The 22248-nt window shown below is 34.6% G+C and overlaps 1 long non-coding RNA gene across 1 annotated transcript; it reads left to right on the forward strand.

Annotated features, from left to right (window-relative positions):
• The first annotated feature begins 3278 nt into the window (after positions 1 to 3278).
• Positions 3279 to 14329, forward strand: LOC109495734. The gene is made up of 5 exons (XR_002151384.3): positions 3279 to 3445; positions 6718 to 6897; positions 10695 to 10785; positions 11819 to 11865; positions 14064 to 14329. It is a non-coding gene; the product is annotated as an uncharacterized LOC109495734 (long non-coding RNA).
• The last annotated feature ends 7919 nt before the right edge of the window (positions 14330 to 22248 follow it).

Here is a 22248-nt window from a genome sequence, read left to right on the forward strand (position 1 = left end):
AATGGCTTTAAGTAAGTATCTACATTCCTTACCATGCATATGTTTTAGGCAATGGAACAAGAAGTGTGTGATGTTATCTACGTATTCATTTTATGCAGTTTTGTACACATAGATATTCAAGTTCACGGGTCCTTTGTAGTTAACTCTGAACTCCAGAAATGCATGGTAAATGCAAATTGCAAACCACTTCCTACAAGTCAAAAGCCTTTCAAGTCTATCTTCCTAATCTCCATCAACAACACAATTTTTGTTCACAGCATTGCAAAATACTATTGCCACATTTTTGACACTTCAAAATAAGCAAGAATCTGGAAATTTACGAGGAAAATGTGTTGATAATTCTGAAACATAAATATGCAAATAAATTGATTTTTTATTCCCATCTAGTAGTTGTCTAGTATAACATTAAAGAAATAATTTAAAATTCATTTATTTTACAGAATTAAGATATACTCATTAATGCTACTTGATAATTACCTCATAACATCTCAGATCAAATTTTTAAAATTGTTAAGCCAAATCTGTCTTCAAATTTCATCCCTGATTTAAGCCTTCAAGAAATAGTACGCCCACTTTTGATAAACCCCAATTCCATACAAATGAAGAAAGGCATTCATAACAATTCTAAAATTTCTACCTAAAACCTAAAGTACATTGTTTCATTGAGTAGTTCTGTATGCTGGAGAGATTACCATGCTTTATGACAAACATAATTGGAAAATAACTCTTAGAAAAATAAAAATAATGTATTTGGTGAGATATATAAACTCAGCTGTCAGTAAGTCAATATCCTACTCTACGTATGGTCATAGCCTTTCATTTAATTTTCCTTTTTATTCTGCTCTGTAGTTTCTGGTAAATTATTACTAGAATGTTTATTAGAAAAAACAAACGAGTTTGAAACTTTAAATAATCATCACATTTAAAAAATCTTGTTTGCTTATTAAGATTTACTTAGGAAGAATGTGGTGAATAAATCATATACCTAAAATAATGGCTTAAATGAGATTATAGAAAACTTAGGAAAGGAAAAAAGTAAAGGTCAATGTTAAATTATATGATTTGGCTAACAAAATAAATCTCTTCACTTTGCCCTACTCATTTAGATAATGCTTTTAGAAGTTTCATCTCTCAGTGGAGATTTGGCCAAGGACTCCTAAATTTGTAAATAATTTCTCAAGTTTATGTAGGTTATGCATTTAAAGTTGTTTTTAATGCAATATATTTTAGATATGTACTGTAGGCTTTTCTGATCAGATAACTGTGGTATAATTTAAGTTTAACTCTTTATCTGGATTTAAGTTTATATGACATTAACAGTTTATAATTCCATGATAGATAAAATTGCCTCAAATCTCATAAAGATAGGGTATTACGTAAGAAAAACATACTGGCATATTTCCATTGCTAAAGGCTAAGGACACAGAACATTTGCAGACTAAATAGTGTGTAAATTTTAGTTTATGTGCCCATTACAGCCACTGTCGACAGGAAACAGGATGCACACAGTGTGAAACAGGACTTGCAGTATCACTTGAGGCTTGTTCTCTGAAATTTACCAAGTCTATTGCCATTAACAGCATCTGTAGCAGGAGCCTAACATTTTGGTTTTATTTACATAGCAAAACAATGCATTGAGAATTGATCATTTGTCATTCGCTTTTCAGAAATAATCATTGAATCTTTTCTCAAAAGAGTAGTGACCTCTAAAAACCAGTAACACCTAGAGCATCTTATTTTTCATAGAATGTTAAAATTTTTTAAATAAATTTCTGGTACACAAGGAAATCTACAATGATTACTTACAAATCATATGATGTTTAGGAATGTTGCATTTCAAATGTTTTTTTACTAGTGCTTTTGTAAATAGTATTGTGTAATTTAAGAGAGGATTTTTGCTTCTTCTTTTGAAAACTAGGTAGAGATACAGAATAAGGACTATCTCAGATTAGATATAGAGGTCTCTAAAAATGATAGGAAATTGTGTTTTTTTTTAATTAAAAATTTTTTTTAATGTTTATTTATCTTTTGAGACAGGAAGAGACAGAGCATGAATGGGGGAGAGCCACAGAGAGAGGGAGACATAGAATCCCAAACAGGCTCCTGGCCCTGAGCTGTCAGCACAGAGCCCAACATGGGGCTCTAACTCACAGACCATGAGATCATGACCTGAGCCGAAGTCAGATGCTTAACCGACTGAGCCACGCAGGCGCCTTGGGAAATGGTGTTTTATATTGGTTAGGTGTTATGGTTTGATATTTAATTCATGAGAAACAATGACAGGGAGCTGTGAACAACATCGCTTCTAGCCTTAGTCTGTCCTGGGCTCATAAATTGCGAGCTGTGTGACCTGCAGATCACTTGGCCTCACTCTGCCTCAGCTTTTTCATTTTTATATGGTGATAATAATGGTACAGACTTCAAGAGGTTGTCATGAGGATTAAATGAGTTAATATAGGAAAGCACTTAAAGCATTGCCTGACATCTATGTGCTTTTTTTGGGGGGGGGGGAAGGTATTAACTCATTTAGTATTATAGGTACCGAGTTCATACCAGGCACTGTGCTACCCTGGAGTCTCAAAGGTGAATTAGTTGTGGCCTCTATTTTCAAAGAACTTAGCCTGATCATCTCAATATAATGTGTAGAGTATGAAATCCATGCCTGTTTCTATGGAATACCTGAACTGCTTCTTAAAGGTAAGAAATTACCTGAGTGAAAAGCTGAGGAAGGACATTTCATTCAGAAAACAGCACAAAAGACATAGACACATGAAGTAAAACAATATATGCAGGGAACTTCTAGCAATTCAGTATCAGAAAGCTTAATCATAAGGACTTATACCTCTGAAGACCCCCTCCTCCCCACCTTCGTTTGCTTAACAGAAATCAAATGTTTTGGTGTTGGTCATTGATTCTTCAGATGAACACAATGCTTCCCATTCCTTTTAAGTTAAATTAAGCAAACCTGGGAACAAGAACTTGGGAATAGGTACTTGCTTGAGAGATGATCCTAAGAAGCACAAATGAAAAAGAGCTGAAAAAGAAACAGAAAGAAACACAAATAGGTGTGTGTTAATAAGTGGGTTTCCATTTTAGGCAATTGGAGCTCAAAATGGGGACCCTCTGAGAAACCATGTAGAACATCCTTCTGAATTGTTCCACAAGAAGATGGAGAGACAGGCATTTATTCACCAACCTCCACCTGTCCACACTCACCATTGGGTGAAGGTTCACCCTTGAAGCAGTCATTCTCAAGAATTTCAGTTGTAACTGCCCCTAGTCAGCAAGCTTCCGTGGGGTTAGAATTAGCCCTCACGCAGCAAAGGAGAGAGATGCAGTGTTTAGAGTGAAATGCTACTGACATGCCAAGAACCATTTTCTATAGCTACAGGTGAATTCAGAGGTGGACCTAAGGAAGAGGGACCAACTGTGGACACACATTTAGGTAAGTTGTCAAACTTCTGAAGACTTTTGTTTCTGTAGCCCCTGATATGAAGAATGAAGCAGGTGCTAACTGGAGACTTGAGATAAGGATGGAGAAGTAGGGAGAGGAGATATCATTGAACATCTCACAGACCATGTTAATGCTTGCAATTTATTTTGTATTATTATAAAGAAAGTCCTTCAGAATGGTTTTAATATAATAGCATGTAAAATTTTCAATTTGCATCTTGGATAATTGTCTTAGATTGCAAACATCATCCTTAACTGAAAAATAACATAAATTTAGCTATTTTATTGAACGTGATTTAAAAATGGGTCTTGGTGCACACATGGAGATCTGAGATTTGGCAAAGGAAAAAAGAATTAGATTCTGTATTATAATTTAGTTCAAACCAAACTTACATTTGAACACATTTTGAATTTCTGAAAGACTAAGTAAATCACAGTATTTTTTATAGCATGGAGTAAAATTTACATATTTTTACATTTTATGAAATTGTATCACTCTATTATGATGTCACATGCTGAATCAAATGCAAAGATGCACCACCTACATTAATGAATGAGTGCTTTTAGGGCCACATGTTATGCATAATAACTGATGAATGCAAGCAATCTATCTTTTCAATTTTTATTATAATCATATGCTATTTTATTTTTCCAGTCTTATTGGGACATAATTAACATATTGCATTATATAAGTGTAAGGTGTACAAGTTGATTTGATACACTTATATATTGTAAAATGATTATGACCATAGCATTAAGTAACACCTTTATCACCTCACAAAACTTCCATTTCGTTTTTGTGATACGAACATTTAAAACCTCTTTCCTAGCAACTTTTTTTTTTAATTTTTTTTTTCAACGTTTTTTATTTATTTTTGGGACAGAGAGAGACAGAGCATGAACGGGGGAGGGGCAGAGAGAGAGGGAGACACAGAATCGGAAACAGGCTCCAGGCTCTGAGCCATAAGCCCAGAGCCCGACGCGGGGCTAGAACTCATGGACCGCGAGATCGTGACCTGGCTGCAGTCGGACGCTTAACCGACTGCGTCACCCAGGCGCCCCATCCTAGCAACTTTCAAGTACAAGTACAGTATTATCAACTATAATCTCCATGCTATATATTAGATCCCCACAACTTACTTATCATATAACTGAAAGTTTGAACCTTTGACCAACATTTCCCCATTTCTTCCAACACCTCGCCCTTGGTAACCTCTATTCTACTCTGTTTCTATGAGTTGGACTTTTTAGATTCCACATATAGCTGATACCATACAGTATTTGTGTAGGATAAGATAGTTTTATAATATATTCTAGGTGTACATATTTCTATTTGTCCCCAGACAGTGGAGACACCCCATAGAAACGAGTGCAAGAAAAAAAAAAAAAACCAAAAAACTAATTTACTTACTCCGGACAGTATAGCATCAGTTACAGGATTTAATACTGATTTACACCAACAATTTTATAAAATTAATGAATGAGTAATTGCTTTAAAAATATTTTTTAGGGGCGCCTGGGTGGCGCAGTCGGTTAAGCGTCCGACTGCAGCCAGGTCACGATCTCGCGGTCCGTGAGTTCGAGCCCCGCGTCGGGCTCTGGGCTGATGGCTCAGAGCCTGGAGCCTGTTTCCGATTCTGTGTCTCCCTCTCTCTCTGCCCCTCCCCCGTTCATGCTCTGTCTCTCTCTGTCCCAAAAATAAATAAACGTTGGAAAAAAAAATATTTTTTAAAACAGAGGAATAATTTTTAAAGAGTGTTACCAAGTTATTTAATTTAGTATTTTGAACTTCAGTTGACAATCCCTTTAATAACACTGTTTTCTATTTTATAAAAATTCTATTTATTGCTTTCTAATCTTAAATGCACGTCCTTTGACAGAGGAAGATACTACTTTCTCTGTATTTCCCATCAGCATTTTTAAGGTGCGTATTAACCACACTGACTAATTTCTTAGGATAGATATAACTTATGTGAGGCATTCATACATAAATCAGTTAGAATAAAGCTGAACATATTTCCTAAAACATATTTAGTCCTATAAGACTACTCGTGTATTTGATTATATTATATTTAATATCTAAAATAGTTGTTGATTTCCTTAAAAATGTTATTTCACTTATATGTGTGAGTGTGGTGTGTGTATGTATGTGCCTTGGAATATGTGTTAATGTGTATGTTATGTGTACCTATGGAGAGGTACACACTATTATTACTTTGGAAGATATTTCACTTTTTGGATATCTCTCATAGCTTTTTAAACTTCTAAGTTGATATTATTTTCATTGATTAATTGTTGAGAACCATATAAATACTAGCCTTTAACCATGAAAGACATCTATTTCCTAATTTCCCATGATGTGGAGGAAGAAGTTGTTGTCTGAATCTGCCAACTTAGAGGCAGTACATGTGGCTTAGATAGAATACAGAGATTCCCAAATGTATGGACTTAGGTAGCTTAGCACAGTCCCTGATACAGCGTTCATGAGAAGGAAAGGGAGCTTCCTTTATAAAGATTCTTCCTTTAGGAATATCAGGGCAATTAACCACCTAGACAAAGTTCAAACATAGTTTCTCTATATAAAGTACGTATAAAGTAATGTAAAGGCCTTTGACACACAAACACAAGTACAGATTGCAATGTCAAAGCATTGTGTGACATTAAAAAAATTAATCTCACTAAACTATAGCATTTCCCAGGCCTGTAATTTATGATCTGAACTGTGCTGTCCCAACGACAAACAAAAGCACACTGAAGTGTTCCTACCTTAAATTGTTCAAGTAATTTTTTAAAATAATATAACTGCTTGCCTTTTCTCTGTCGTTTTTGGACAAATTAAAATTTCTTATTTCTACTATATTCCTTAGTGCTTACACCCTTAGATTCAAAGAGGAAAACTACCACACAATCATTATTCTTTTCCACTGCTATTTTTTTTTAATCATTCAGGCTTTCTTAATCATTTTTTGTAAGAAGCCTTACTGCTTTTAGTCCAATATTCTAATGTAAATAATTTGTAATTTTTGCAGGAAGTTTGGACCCTATGAAGATTTAAATAGTGAGGAGTCTGTGTCTGATTCCACTGAGATCAATATTTATAGAGCATACTTTGCTTTGTTCATCTTCCTGCAGTAAAACTATCCAAACCCCTCAGAATAGTCCATTTATCCATTAAATGTTCAAAGATGTATCTCACTTACCAACTAATTGATTGTATAAAATACACTCTAACTATGCACCTTTCTCTAAATACTTATTTTCCAGAATTTCTGACTCCCAGGATTATCCCTTTCTCAGTGCAGGGTACCACCACACTACCTCCTACCCACCACCTGATCAATCTAGGAGAGCAGAAGGGAGCCTCTAGGATGGTTGGAAAAGAAAAACCGGAACTCTTTTTAGCATATTAACATACGAAAGTTAATGCTAAGTGGCCAAACTTAGGTATGGTAAGATATATTTGCCTGCTAGTTGTTTCATTTTAAAGTTGGATTGGGAAAAAATATATATATCTTTTTTCCTTCCCCTCCCACCTGGGATTGCTAAAGCCCATTAAACCCTTCCAGTACCTGATGGGACTGATAGGCCAGAGGCTGAGAAAAGAACAAGTCAGATCTTGGGGGAGACTGGAGGAATTAAGAGGAGAGTTGAGAAGGGAGAAAGATGGACCCTGGGTTCTCTTTTATGCCCACAGAGTGGATAGACAACAAACTGATTGCCAAATATGTATACATGTGGCATATGGATATATAATTTTATTAAATAAAAATGGAGATCAAGAAGTTGCATCTTTTGTACATCAACAGGCCAACCATTTTGCATATATTTTTACATTCAGTCTCCAAATAGCATTGAAAAAAAAAGCATTATAATCAGATGAACAGTGTGCTCTTGAGAAAGGTTATATCACATACCCTAAGTCAGCTTGTAACTAAAGGAGTGAGAATTTTTACAATAGTCTCTCCAGCTCGACTAATTGCTTGGATTCAAACTCTTTAAAAAGATTTTTTTGGTAGATAAACTTAAAGTTATTAAAATTTTCTTATGTCATAAAGTGTTATTTCCTAAAGGCAATAATTTTAATTTTCTTTCTTTTCCCCAAATCCCACTCCATTCAGATCTATTTCATTTGTACCAATGAAATTACCAATATGATTTTGCTAGGCTAGCATGTTTAAATGCAAGTTAAATGACTTGGAATTAAAAGATATTCATGAACATTTCCTGAGGTATTTTAAAATTGCATAAACTTTCAGTTCTTTATGGGTTTGTGAGAAGGTATCATATTCACCAAGCTGTGCTCTGTTTTTATTAGAAAAACAAAATTTCTTCTTTCTCACCTTTCACATTAAAAAAAAAAATGTTCTTCTTAAAGATTGCCATTGTCCCCTATGTCCTGTTTTTCCAAAGACTTTGTAAAAAATGCTGACGCAACAGGGACAATACTTGGGTAAATCCTATAGGCAATAAATAAATATAAAATTGTTCAATTGCTTCTTACCACTCACAAGGTCCAGGGGTTGCCTGTAACTGCCAGCTTCTGATGGTAACAAGTCCTGACATAGACAAAGTCATGCTGAAATAATCTATGTAATTCTAGAAAACCTACTTTATTTTCTGATTCTGTTACCTTAAATCCTTTGCAAAAGTTTTTTTTATATCAGGAAATAGTTAAAACGATTTCAAAACACCTTTGAAATTAATCATAAATGCATGCATAGCTTTGATATCCTGCTCTATACAAATCTTAAACAATAATCTTTATGTAATTATTAAGTTTTAAAACTAAACTTCCCGATATCTTCCAAACTAATATTTCCTTTGGTCATTGCCCAAATTGTCAGTTGACTATTCCTAATATCTGTATATTTGACATCCAATGAATTAATCTTTTACGTTTGATGGTGTGAGTTTTCCCATCTCATCTCAGAGCAATGCAGATCACAAGTTATAACATACTATAAGCAGAATCAGCTATATAATTTGTGTAGCTCAGGGAAAAATAAAATTAAGTGCTTCTTACTAAAAAATTATTAAGAATTTCAAGATGGCAACATCAGAGCATTAAATCAAGTGCAGATGCCCACTGAGCACTGGGCTGCTGAAAAGGTCATATTGTCCAAGGAACCAAACCCTCTTTTAAAAATTTTAGTTCCTTGACTTGTCACCATTTTTTCCTAGTAATAGCCTATATTCCAGGAATCCTATAAATAGTCCTATTGAAAAAAAAAAGGTAGATATACTAATTCCACCCATAAATAAAAATTAAATTAATAAAAACATAATTCTAATATAATTTTTATAGATTTTGAAGGTATCATTGAAACATACCTTCCAATAAGTAAACTCTAAGAATTGGTAATATAAAGAACTGAAACAAACACTATGATCTATCAAACTTATTTTGAGCTTTAGAACTTATAAAAATAACTGGCATTTAGGAAATATTGGCATTTAGGAAAATGCCTTTTTTGTTGTTGTCATTATACTAGTGAATCTTTCTAGGGTTCTGTACATGTTATTTCTTACATTTCAGGCTGGCCACATGGGTATTATTTTCTATCAGAGTATACCTAATGCATACAATGAAGATTATGACTCTTGATCTTGTCTTGTCCTTCTCATCTGCTGTCCCAATGTATATTTTTCATATGCCAGGATGCATATGGACCATTCGGATGATTTATTCCAAACTAGTCATTCTCCATTATTTCTTATTACATAATTGGTATATTCAGTATAAAACAAAATATGAAAAACATGAAAAATCAATAAATTACCCATAATTTTACTCTAAGTTATTAGTTTTAATATTGGGTTATGGCCTTCCATTGTTTTTTAAAAAGTAGAGTATATTATACAGATTTCTTTTGTGTGTGTGTGTGGGGGGGGTGTTGATGAAATATTTACTGTACATCATTTCATTTGGTTCTCATACCAACCTTGAGAAGTAGGCATTTTTATGATGAGGAAACAGAAGCTCTGAGATATTAAGTGGCTTTCCTAGGTTGTTCAGTTAGTTACTGCTGAAGCCAGACTTCAACCTGAGAGTTTAGAGTGCTATTTTCACTGTACTTGACAGGCCTTGCCTATTCCCCCGCACTCTGAACTACATACTGCCACTCTGAACTACATACTGCCACTCTGATTTCTCTATAATTGTTTATTTTCTTAGTAATTTTAAAAATGTTTTTTAAAATTTATTATTATTATTATTTTTAATTAAAATTCAAGTTAGTGGGACACCTGGGTGGCTCTGTCAGTTAAGTGTCTGACTCTGGTTTCAGCTCAGGTCATGATCTCATGGTTTCTTGAGTTTGAGCCCCACATTGGGCTCTGAGCTTACAGTGCAGGGCCTGCTTGGGATTTTCTCTCCCTCTCACTCTGCCCCTCTTCTGCTCATGCTGTCTCTCTGAAAAATAAATAAATAAACTTAAAAATAAAATAAAATAAAATAAAATAAAATAAAATAAAATAAATCCAAGTTAGTTAACATACAGTGTAGTCTTGGCTTCAAAAGTAGAACCCAGTGATTCATCTCTTAGATATGACATCCTATGTTCATCTTAACAAGTGCCTTCCTTAATGCCCATCACCCATTTAGCCCATCTCCCTACCCACCTTTCCTCCAGCAACTCTCAGTTTGTTCTCTGTATTTAAGAGTCTCTTCTGGTTTGCCTCCCTCTCTGTTTTCATCTTATTTTTCCTTCCCTTCCCCTTTGTTCATCTGTTGTGTTTCTCAAATTCCACATGTGAGTGAAATCATATATCTGTTTCCCTCTGACTGACTTAATTCGCTTAGCTTAATTACCCTCCACCTCCACCCACATTGTTGTAAATGGCAAGATTTCATTCTTTTTTTAAAAACCTTTTTCATTAAAAATATATCAGGGACATTTTTCTAAATCAATAAATACAGTTATGTATATTTTAACATTTGTATTTCAGTCCATTATATAGTTGAGGAGGAATTCACACAACTCTTCTCTGTTGCTGGAGAGTAAGGACCTTGGTCAACTACATTTTCCAGGCCTTTCTTTCTCAATATCTTTCTGACAAAGGTGTTATTATGTCTTATCTTTTCAGTTCCAGCATTGCTTATTCAACTATTGTTTACTTTGTAAGAAAGCTATTTCATTGTTTTTTAACTTCAGGGTTTCTTGTTTGTTTGTTTGTTTCTGTATATAATGCCAATTCTCACTTTTGGCTTTTGGTCATGCTTCACTCAACTGTAACTCCAGCCCGTTCAGACTCCTGTTCTTAACTGACTCTGTGGGAAGGTCCCAGGAACAAACCAGTCATGCACAGAAAAGCACTCATGAAGACAGAACAGTAAGTGCAAAGGCTCAATGAGTGTGTCAGGTCATCAGCTGAGAGTAAGGTACAGGGAGGAAGTAATGTGACATTTTAATAATAAATGAAAAGAAGCTTAAGAAATAAACTCTTACTATGAATCAAGATGGGGATGTGGATGATTGGGTGAGATCAGGAAGTAACATAGATCTTTGGGGTTGATAAGACTAAGAAATTGAGAAGTCATAATATTGTGCAAATCATTTTCATGGGTACTGACGTCTCTAAGAATGATGACAAGAACATTGAATGGTAGAAGGGTGTCAGAATTAGATTTGGCTGTTAAACCAGACTCCAAGGCTTATACTTACATCTCACAGGCAGAATATAGTTATGTTCCTACATCGTAGAATAAAAGAATTCTCATACTAAGAAGGAAAGGGAGAGCTGAGGTAAGATAGCTCCTTGTCTCTATCTTTACTATTAAAAACTATGAAACTTTTTTATTGTGAAACTTCAGAAGAGTCTTCTACACAGTTATCTTTAAATTTAATGAAACAAATTTGAAGTACTGGTTTGTATCTTAATATTGTTTTATTTCTACTTCAAAGCTAATGCCTGAAATGTGGTGGATGATCAATACTTGTTTTTGAGCAAATCAATGAAAAAAATTACTAGATGATTATTGTTTATCAAGCATGAAAAATCTCTACTTCAAATTTCTAGCACTCTGGAAATTCACAGAACAGTGTTCCTACACAGTCCACGTACATAGAAAATAGTTTGGACAGTGGACAGAGCATAGAGAAACTAGGTTAAATGTTAACTCTGTTACTAACACCTAGTATGACCAAAGGCAAGTTCTTTAACCTCAGAGAGGCTGTTGCCTTCTCTTCCATATTCCAGATCTGGGCTCTACACTCAGACTAATATGTATGATTAAAAAACAAAACAAAAAAACCAAAAAAAGTGTGTATAATGTTGCTTTCTCATATCACTGGTTTTGAGTCTGTGTTATAGATATCTAAAAGATTTAGTAGATAGTGATTTCTACACATTTTTCTATCTGCAGGCTATGTGGGAATCATTGATCAAAGACTTAATATTTTCAGAAATATGGTAAGATTGATTTTATGGCCTCTTCTGTTTCAGTAGAGATATGAGGCTAGTTCTAGCCAATGGGTTGTGAGCAGAAGGAAACTATGGTCTGGGCATTGAATGGCAGGACAGAACCCTCAAATTTTCTCTTGTTCTTTCTTATAACACATAGTAGGCATAAGATGGCCTTAAAGCTCCTGCTGCTAGTATACATTCCATGTACAATCCCCTCTCCCTTGAAGTGGAGAAGACCCACTGAGATATCACTATTGTGATTGGGTTACATTATATGGAAAATCTGAAGAGATTTTACAGATATAATTAACATCCCTAATCAGTTGACTTTGAATTAAAAAAAATTATTCTGGCCAGGCTTGATTTAATCAGGGAATCCCTTAAAAGAGAAATTCTCCTGCTTAAGAGAGTGAGCTGACATGTTGTCTGTGAGTGGGGTAAGTGGTAAAGAACTATGAGTGACTCTTAGAACCTGAGAGCAAACCCTGAGTAGCAGTCAACAACCATAAGTAGACCTCTGTCCTACATCCACAAAGAACTGAATTCTGCCAACAACCATGTGATTTTGGATGAGGACCATGGTTCCATAAAGAATGCTGACTGCCATTTTTTGATATGATGGGAGAATACCCAGCTAGATTGTGCCCAGGCCCTGACCCACAAAAAACTATAAGATAATAAATGTACATTGTTTTAAGTGTTATTTTAGGCCATTGAGCTTGTGGTAATTTTTTACAAAGCAATAAAAAAAAAAACCCTAACACATAAGCAGCAATATTTACAAGATTGCTGTTATAGATTAGTTTCCTGAACTAAGATTATGTATGTATACAGTACTCTTGCTAAACAACAGTGCACATATAAGGAGAACAAAAGCTAAAACTTTGTTTCCTTAAATACTGATACTTAGGGGCTTTTTCTCCCTTCCTTCCTTCCTTCCTTCCTTCCTTCCTTCCTTCCTTCCTTCCTTCTTTCCTTCCTTCTTTCCTTCCTTCCTTCCTTCCTTCCTTCCTTCCTTCCTTCCTTCCTTCCTTCCTTTCTTTTTTTCACAGCCTAAGATAGCCTATCTTAACTGATGCAAATTTGGCACTGAAAGACAAGTGCTATAATAACAAAACAACATATTTTGCATTGCTATAAGAAATTTGCCTAGTAGTGAGGAAACTGTTATTAGAGATTAGAAAGATATTCATCCATGATATACAATGGAGAAATACATGATTATAAAGCTGTAAAATGTGCAATGCAGATAATCTTCTGACCTTGTCACTTTAGGGAATGTGTTTGGAAAATAGAATATTAGTAATGTGTGCTAGCTATCATTGGCTGCATTTGAGAAATACAAAGAAGAGATGAAGAAATGCATTAAAAAATAACTGGCCAGTTTGTAAGCAGAGACGAGAGAGCATAGAGAGAATCCAAAAATGTAAGGAATTATAGGATTGGAAAAAGCAATTGCTTCTCAATCCCGAGCAATAAAAGATATTATTGAGAAATTCCTCAAACAACAAAGGTTGATTAAAACTCAGCCGTGCAGCAAGAATGCAATCAATGGTTTGGCTGTCACATCCATTGTTAAAACTACTTGATGGATTAAGGTGATAGAAGGTATATTCATTTCATTGGACAAAATAGTTCAGGGAACAAGTCTAAGGGTACAACTCTCCCACTGTGCCTGAAGAGGCTCAAGGTTCCTATAGTTAAACCAAGAGAGATACATTAACTCTGGATATAGCTCATGGCTCATGGGACTGGCTGGAATCAAACAGATTTGAAGCTAACTTCTTGAGAGAGTTATCCTGCCAAAGTAACCACTGAGCCTAGGCTAAAAAATATCTGTGCTTATTTGAAGTCCTCAGCTTTCTATGGATGAGAGGTAGGCTAAGAAAGCAGATCAGTCCCTAATGACATCAAAGTTTTCAATACCCTCTTCAGAAGTGCCAGAATAATAGAAGAGAGAAGATATCTTTGGAGAAAGAGCTAAGGATCTAAGAGGCCAATGACCAGAATTTCCTGACATTGGAATCAGGGCTCAACTGAGATATGCTTGCCACAAACAGTATAGGGTCTTCTTGGAGCTTTTGACCATGGGATTTCAGAATTGCTCTGGACCATTAACATCCTTTCCTTTTTTTACTACTTGTGAATGGGAGTGCTTACTTTGATAGTCCTGTTTTGTTTTGCTTTGTTTTCAATCACTGTAGATTTTTTGGAAGTGGGCATACAGTTTTCAGATATATCTGTGGATCAAGAGAGGATCACAACTGGACCTGCTGTAGTGACTACTGCTCATCACTTAGAGATCATGGGTTTGAGGGATGGGTCTTGACTTTATGGAATTTTAGGGTTATCTCCTTTTGGAAGGAAGGAAATGTCTTTTGCCTTGAAAACAAAAATGAACCAAGTTGATAGGCATAAAGTGGACTGTCTGGCATTGATGTTGTTCACTAAATATTTCTGTCTCTCTTCATTCCAGTTTTACAGTAGTATTGTATTTCCTAGGTTATTGTTGCTACATGCAGTCATATAACTAGCTTGGGGCAATAAATTGTGAATAGAAGTGGCATATGTCATTCTAAGGCTGAACATTTAATTGATAGTGAAACCAAATTCAGAACTCTCTGTATCCTCCCAGATTCAGACATAAATATGGTATACTTCTATCCTCAGTAGTAACTGGAAACTTCTGGAAGGAGAGATCACAAGTAAACTAGAAAATTCAAAATTGGGGATGATGGAACTATAAAGTTAAAGATAAGGAGAGATATTGGGAATGACGAAGAAAAAATAAACAGGAACACAAAACTGAAAAAAAAGGGAAAGAAAAGAATTCACTAGGAGGGAAGGGGTGGTTGGAGGTGGTTAAGTAAATAGTGGTCAGGCAATATTTCCAGATACTAGGACCAGTTGTGACGGGGGTGGCTCTATTGGTAAGGAACCTAGGGTGATGGCGATAAGCTGAGTCCCATATTGTGCCCCTTGATAGACATGTAGTGCAAGCTAAAATGATCTCATTTTAGGTTTCAATCACTGTGATTTGGGAATTACCTGTTGCCACAATGTAACTTCATCCATCCTGAGAGAAACAAAAAGGAAGTCTCAATAACTTCCCAAATATATCATATAGGGAAAGATATCAGAAGATGTGCTCATTAGTTAGAATCCTTCAAAATTTGATAGAATGGAATTTTGATATTTAATTTTAAATTTGTTTTCACAAGAAATTATTGCTATCATCTGGTTAAAAGTTCTACAGTGAAATAACTCTTAAATATTATTACATTTAAATGAAGGGGAAGTTGGTGGTGCCAGAATTAACATAGAAACTGCTTGTTGATGTAAGTGATTCTATTTATAATGTTAAGAGAGATTAGCTTAAATATCCCATTTTAACTGCAATGTAAGTTGAAGTGCTGAAAGTTAAAATTACATGTTTTGAATGAATTTACCTATGAATTAAGTCTACTACTCATAGGAAATGTTTCAGCAATTTATCAAAAATCACATGAATATTCATTGTAAGTTTACTTCTACTAAAAACCTTAATTGTGCCAACATCTTTATGATGATGTGATTGTGATGAAGAACCAACATAACATCATTTTATTTGTCACCAGAGAAAACCTATGTTTGTCTAATCAAGAAGTTTCAAGGCAAAAATAATTTTTAGAAACTACATAAAGGAAAGATCATGGTAGTTGAGTTGGAATAAAGCATTTTTGGAAAGAATACCATCTTCCTCAGTTAAATTCTTATAAAAATCATGCTTTAGTGATTTAATTTTTATTCAGTATAGGATATTTAAAAAGTATAAAATTTATTATACTGCAACTTAGAAGTAATGCAGCTTGATAAATAAGGGACTCTATTATCTGGCTTAGTGACCTTGAGATGGTAATTTAACCTCTTTTTTTTCCCCTTTAAACCTTGGTAAATGGGATGGTTTTAAACAATTTTTACCTGGGTGTATAAGTAGCATTCTGAAAGAAGGAAAGAAAGAAAGAAAGAAAGAAAGAAAGAAAGAAAGAAAGAAAGAAAGAAAGAGAAGAGAAAGGAAAAAAAAAAAGAAGAGGAGTCAAACTAGATCTTACACAAGTTCAAAGAACTAGATCCAGGGTTGAGGATAATAATGGATGGTTTTACAAGTGATATAGAAGAGCCAGGTGAAGAGATGAATGTAAAGTGACAGCAACAGAAGCAGATCCATCAGAATTGGGAGACCCACATTTGGAATTCTAACCACACCACACTAGTTCTTATCTAGCTGTAGGTAATAACACTATGAACTTCTCTTCTCAGACACATGTAGAAACCTCTAAGTAGAGGGGTATTAGAGAAGATTGAAAGCAAAAACCTCCACAACTTTACACTGGATATAATGTAGTAATGTGGGTGGGGGGTAACAGAACAGGAATGATGAAGAAAAAAAAATACAACAGGGAAAGGACAAGAAAGAGAATAAAATTGAACAGGAGGTAAGGAAGGTGCCTAGTCAGATAATTTTGGAGCTCTTTTGAGAGGGTATCCGTTGTTAGTACTTATGCTGCCAAATTGTTCTATCCACTTTTTATTTCATTTAATGTAGAAACAGTTGACAGTGTTTGAAATCACTGGAAATAAGGTCTTCAGAAATTAAGATCTACTGAAAGGATAGATTTGTCTTGGAAATTTTATCCATAAAAAGGAGATGGAGAACATGACTATTAAAAGTATTGAATAGTATTTTGTTTCTGAAGGTTGACACTAAATGATTCTCACGGGGAAAAAAAAACTGTGGGGAGGGCAAGAGGCGATATAATTACTTCAAAGAATCCTGTGATTACTTTTATAATTTTAGTGAAAGTCTTTCAGTGAAAGACATTTTTGGATGGGAAATATGACAAGGAAAAATGGGAATAACCACCTAAGAGGTGCTTTTCACTTAGAAAAAGAAACTGGTGAAGATGTAGGAAATAGTCAAAGATATATTAAGGGGGTCTCTACACACTGAGAACAATGTGCAGTATGTAGAGTATGCTAAGCAAGAAGAATAAAGATTAAGAGTACTTTAGGCTTTGTACTTAAAGGAAGAGTAATAGTGTATAACCTTGTATTTTTGTGGAAAGGAAGCTATCATAGCCATGCACATTGTCAGAGACAATATGTAAAATGTGGATAGGCAGTGCTAAGAAAGTCAAGTGCCCAGAATTAAATGAAATAAAAATCTCTAAGAATAAATTTTACCTAAATGAATGAGAAGAATAAATTTAGGATTCTAAGAGAAGGAACTGTAAATGATTATAATAGTAATACCTGTAAGATAGATACAATACCTCTCATTTATTGATACATACAGCTTAGTAGTCAGGAGAGGGCTCTGTGGAGTCCCACTGGCATATATACCTTGGCTCTGACAAATACACCTTGGTTATGACTCTTGTCAAATTGCTTAACTTCTCTAGGCCTTGTTTCCTTACCTATAACATTAGGATGCAAATATTATTTTCATAAGATCATAGGAATTAAAATTGCAGTACCTAGCACATAGCAAATATTCAAAATATGTTAGCCAAGTATGACAGCGAACTTGTTTATATACATTTAAAAATATTTTAAGATATCACCTAATATGTTTTCCTTTCTCACTAAGTGTTATTTTGAGGAATGAGGAGTTAGACAGGTAGCGAGCATTTTAGTTACTTGGTCATTTAGCCATTAAGGATAAGCCAAGAGGAAGGATGAAGGGGTTAGAAGAAACTACCTAGAACAAAACAACCCATTGTCAGTGTGGTAAATGATTTACCTTTGCTCAGGGAGAGATGTGAACTTTGCCCTTTTATCATGAAAGGTAATCTCAAAACCCTTGGGATGTTTTATTAGATAAAAGTGTTTTTGTTTACTTGAAGATCTTAAATTATGCCAAGTAGTATAAAAATGTGATATATGGTGGAGACTTTGGGTCATCTATTATCAGCTCAAACTCCAGAGAGCCTAGAAAGTGAGGTCAGCTATATAAACAGTCCACCATGTCTATATGACCAAGCCCCAAGACTATGGACACCAAGGCTTGGGTGAACTTCCCTTGTTGACAATTTGATTATCACACATTGTGCTGGAAAAGTTAGCACTGTTTATAACTCCACTGGGAGAGGACAACTGGAAGCTCCATGCTTAGAACTTCCCTTGACGGTCTCATGTGTCTCTTCCCTTGTTTGATTTTAATCTGTACTTTTGCACTATAGTAAACTATAATTGTGGGTATAACAACTTTCAGTGAGTTATATGAGTCCTTCTAGTGGGTTATCAAACCTCAGGGTGGTTTTAAGGAGCCCAAAGTTGCATTTGGTGTCGGAAGTGAGGGTTGTCTTTGGAATCCCTGAATTCGCTACTGATGTCAGAAATGAGGGTAGCTGGAGAACTGTTCTCTAAAGTTACACATTCTCATTAAAGTGGTTTTTGGAGGGTGGTTTTAAAGTTAGGGTTTTTAAAAATTCATTTATTTAGCTATTTACCATTATATCAAGCAAATAGGAAAGGTGAAAAGGGTAGAAGAGAATGTCTATAATGAAGAAGACTTTGTCCAGTTTCAGGTTTTAAATTAGACACTAGACTTTTTAGATCTAGAGAGAAAAAGCCAAGATTTGAGAATATGGAAAGGGTTTCTTTAAAACTCCCATAGTTAACCTTTTCATTTTCTCACACTAAATCTGTCCCTGCCTATCTTCTTCATCTTAATAAGTGTCATTGGAGGCTCTCTATTTCCTGAAAGCAAAATCTTGGAGTTATCCTTGATTCCTCTCTTACCTTCATTTTTCACAACACATCCAACACTAAGTTCTATCGGCCCTATTTACAAAACATAATCTGTATTTGTTTACTTCTTTATGGTTTCATTACCTCCAAATTGAATGAAAACCTCATATTTCCATCTTCAAGAACTACACAAAGCTTCCCAACTGCTTCTGTTTTCACCCTCCACCTCAGTTATTCTCTAAGCCAATTTGTTCTTGAAGTAAGATCCATGGACTTCAGGGAGACCATGAGATTTTCAGACTCAGCGTGTCTTTGAGGTCAAAACCATTTTTATCATGATACTAACATATTATTTGCCTTTTTCACTGTGTGAGCATTTGTACAGGTGATGCAAAAGCGATGGTGGGTAAACAGCTGGTGTATTAGCACAAATGGAGGCAATGACATAAGACTATACTGCTGGTCGTTATGTTTGTCACCAACAGAGTTACAGTTAAAAAAAAGTCAGTTTAATTTACAAATACCCTTGATAAACTGCAAAAATATTAAATTTATTAAACTTCAGCTTATAAATTCATGACTTTTAAATATCTGTGTGACGTACATACAAAACACTTCTGTTACATTCAAAGGTATGATAGTTGTATGAGGTGAAATTTACTCAACTGTTGGTGATGTGAGACGAATTAGCAGCTTCTGACTCATAGAATATTTTTACTTGAGAGAATCATAGAAAAACTGAAGTTATTTAGTCATAGGTATTCTCTAAAATGAACTAAACAAGATTTTCACTTCAAGGAGAACTGATAGTGTTTATTGCCAATTACAAAATTTTATCTTTCAAGAGAAAAGTCAGAAGTTTACAAAACTGAATCTACTACCATGAGTTTAACAACTTCCCAATACTTAAACACTTGTCTGGTAAAGTCAGTGGTGATACTAATAAGTGTGACTTAAAAAAATGTTTGATTAAATGTGTCAAGAAGAAGAGATGCATAGCTCATGCAACTATATCTTTTTATTGAATAATGTTTGTTCTATCAAATTATGCATGGTGAAGTGTTCATTTTAAATGTGAGATAAATCAAGATATTTTATAGGAGCTAAGTATGAAAAGTTCACTAATGGTTTCAAAATGCACATTGAAACTAACTTTGAAGGAACTATCACTTGCAAGTTTGGTATGGTATGAGAGAGGAATATCCACAGAAATCTGATAGGGCTATTAAAATACTCCCCTAATTTATGGGATCCCTAGGTAGCTCAGTCAGTTAAGCATTCAACTCTTGATTTTGGCTCAGATCATGATCTCATGATCAAGCCCAGCATCAGGCTCTGTGATCACAGCACTAAGCCTGCTTGGGATTCTCTCTCTCCCTCTTTCTCTGCCCTTCCCTGCTCGCTCTCTCTCTCTCACTCTCTCTCTCTCTCTCTCTCTCTCAAAAATAAATAAATAAATAAATAAATAAATAAATAAATAAATAAATAAATAACATAAAGTAATAAAATAACATAAAATAATGGATTACTCCTCCCTTTTATAACTATATATTTATGGGAGGTAAGATTTGTTTTTCATATAATTAAACCCAAAAGTACATTTCAATAGATTTAATGCAGAAGCATATATAAAAATATAGCTCTTACATTAAGACGGACTTTGAAATGATTTGTAACAATGTAAAGCAATGTTAATATTTTCATTCTTTTTATGGTTTAAAAAATTTAGTTACTTTCAATAAAAAATTGTTCTTGTTGACATGTAATTTTTTATTGTCTTTAAGTTAATTAATAAATAACATCACATTACTTAGTTTTAACTTCTATTGTAACTATCAATGATATGCACTATGCAAACAAAAGCTCTTTGAGGTACTCAAAAGTTTTAATAATTTAACCAAACACTGAGACCGAAATCTTTAAGAATCACTTGTACAGGCACTAGCTAGACTGATATTTTAAGATATCATCCCCTCCACTGACTTCTCATTGCATCTAAATAAGATCTAAATACTTTCCCCCAACTTACAGTCTAATATGCTCTGACTGCTGCAAAATTTCAATAAACTTTCCCTCTTACTCATTACAATTCAGCCACTCTGGTCTTCTTTTCTGCCTGGAATGTTCCTCTCCATCATTTCTACATGGCTAGTTCTTTCTTGTGATTAAAATATCAGATTAATGTCACCATTACAGGAAATCTTCCCTGACTCCTCAATATAATGTAATTGTTTGACAACGGTTACTTTATATGTATTTACCCTGGTATAAGTATATGCAAAGTACTTAATAATTTGTGATATTTTCTTTATTTGTACTATTTTGAAATTGTATATTAATCTGTCTCCACCCTCTAAAAAGTAAGTTATATCAGAGCAGGGATCTTGCCTATATCATTTATCACTTAGTCCTCAGGTATAAAACAGTTCTGGGTGATGGTAGATGCTCAATGTATTTTTGATAAATAAGTAAATGACAGCTTGTGCAATTAGCTACATTTAATTAGACAACATTTCAGAAAAAAACATTTCATTTTTCAGGGAAAATTTTAAAGAAGTCCACAGGATAAAATAAAACTTGGTATTGTGTTGAGGTATGTTTAAGAGAGAGCATAAAAATGAGAACATGAAAATAAGGGCAAGACAGACAACATGAAAAAGAGGGAGAACAAGAAAGAGAACTTTTGAAATACAATTCTCTCATTCCCACCTTGGAATCTAAACTTGAGGTACTGGATGGCTGGAAGGATGTAAATAGTTTGAGGGAATCTAAAAATAATAGTTTGTGAACAATTTTCTCTTCTTTTATCTCCCTCCCTTCTTCTTTCCTTCCTTCTTTCTTTCATTTTTTGCAAGTTTCTGAGAAAATTCTCATGTTTAACATGGTACTGAGTTCAGACGGCAAAGAAAAGTAGCACAGGAACTGCTGAGGAAGATGATCGGTCCCAAGGACAATTTCACAGAATCTTGTACTATATCAGATGGTACAGAGCAATCAGCTGAGAATTCTTCATTTGATTCTCATAAGTACCAAATGATGGAATAGAAATATTTGAGGCAGGGACAAGGGAGCATTTCAGGACCAAGGATAATGAGAAGGCTTGTGCTTGGCACTGGAATGTGTCAGGATTCTAACAAAATATCCAGCCCTGACAAAGAGTAACTGAGCAGATACTTAGCAGAGGTTACTCAGTGAGCAGGTAGATCCTTTCATACTAAAATTCCTTAAGGTGTAAGCTACTTTAGCACATTGTTCAGCTACCCGTTTCTGTCTTAGTAAAGTTTTTGGCTCCAGTAACCTTTTTTTTTTCTTTCATATTGCACATTTGATAAGAAATTAAAATTTTATTTTGGTATTTTAGTATTTCTCTTGTTTTCATTTTGGGATGATTGGTCCAGTACATAGTCACCATAGTGATGGGAATGGAAGAGGAAAACAACTTTTTCATGATGTTTGATTGTGATGGAAGGCCATGTCATAGTGGCTGAAGGAGACATTTAAGTAGGTAAATGTCAGGCATCAAGGAATGAAGAAACACATATACAGTAGTCAGAGAAGACCAACACATGCAAAGATAAAAATGCTTCATCTAACGGTATTGTTTATGAACAAAGACTTTTAGAGCTTTTGGGGGAAATTTTTCTGCTGATTTTTGTT

Source organism: Felis catus, chromosome F1 (assembly GCF_018350175.1).
Source record: "Felis catus isolate Fca126 chromosome F1, F.catus_Fca126_mat1.0, whole genome shotgun sequence".
Classification (NCBI taxonomy): Eukaryota; Metazoa; Chordata; class Mammalia; order Carnivora; family Felidae; genus Felis; species Felis catus.